Raw genomic sequence first — 1,425 nt, 5'->3', positions numbered from 1 at the left:
AGGTGGTGACTCCGGCCCTCGGGTGTGCCCCCTGGTCTGGTTTATAATTGGGCTGTCAGTTTGTGTATAAATATGACGATACACTAGCTTGTAGAAGGTGGTGAGACATCGCTTTATTTTAAATATCTATCAAGAAGTTGATGTACAGGGAACTTGACTTTTCTATGACTGGTATACAATGCTAAGAGCGGAAGAAAAAAAGTAGTGACCAACATCAGATATTTTAGATAGAGTTATTTCTGTAACATTCTTGCAATAGCTCAATCGGTAAGAGTGCTCGCATTGTAACCGGGAGGTCGTGAGTTCAAATCCCGAGTTCAAACCAACGATAGGGTCATACCAAGGACTTAAGAAATGGTACATACTGCTTTCTTTCATGAGAAAGAGTATGGGAAGGTCAAACACACAGCACTACCTGTGGACTAGCCCCCTGCTGTAGTGCTTGCACAACTGCGTGGCCCAAGGGCTACAGAAATGGAGAGGGGCACCACCCTTATGCTCCGCAAGGAGTGGAAAGGGACCTTCTAATAGCTTCTTTTTCTTGTAACATTACCTGTCGTGTTTTCATGTAAATTACGTAACGTGCAAATGCGATTCATCTTCAAGGCTAGCTTGAAAAGACAGGTAAAAACTAAATAAACAGAGACGTTGTTGTGACAACACCAGCCTGTCCCAAACTGACAGTACGGTAGACGACTCCATTGTCTTCTGCTATCCATCATTGGACCGACACACTGTCACCATGGACCCGTGCTGGCCACCTGCAGAGCCCTGCTATATCTGTACTGTCAGATATCCATGTACATGCATTTAGTCTCCTTAATGTTTCCAATGATGAGGAAGGGGTCACATAGCATGTCTGCAGAACGTACTGCACCTGTGAGAAATCTGTAATGTATTGTGCATAGCTCTTTGGCAGAACATCTCATATAAGGTCGTATTAGCGTATGTAAGGTTAACATCCCGTCTGTAGTTTCCAAATGCTATGTCGGAAAAGACATCCTCTGCAACAGGCAAAATTCTGATGCAACGTTGACCAAAAATTCAACGAAAACCGTGAAAAATTGGGGTTTCGTGCAGGCACAGTATGTTCTACAGGATGCAATTTCAGGGCGACTATATATACAAAAATAGTCTGCATGAAAACATCTGTCTGATATTGACATCTACTGTCATTTCTTAGAGCACATTTTCGTCAACATTTTATACTTCAAGCGTTTGGACAGCTTCGCAACAAGTTGGGTGAGGCGTCCCTTCATTTCTTGGAACCAGCAATAGCTAGAACTAGCCTACGATACCAAACAAGCAACCGTTGTTCGTCAGCGATATCGAATTTTTGCCTCACACATATCAGTGTGCTATGGGATACATTGTAAAAAAATGACCAGAAAATTTACCAAGTGTTCTACACTGAAATCTCTTTGG

This window comes from Branchiostoma belcheri, unplaced genomic scaffold, assembly GCF_001625305.1.
Source record: "Branchiostoma belcheri isolate BF01 breed outbred unplaced genomic scaffold, Haploidv18h27 scaffold8, whole genome shotgun sequence".
In the NCBI taxonomy this organism is placed as follows: domain Eukaryota; kingdom Metazoa; phylum Chordata; class Leptocardii; order Amphioxiformes; family Branchiostomatidae; genus Branchiostoma; species Branchiostoma belcheri.
Note: the sequence above shows the minus strand (reverse complement) of the source record.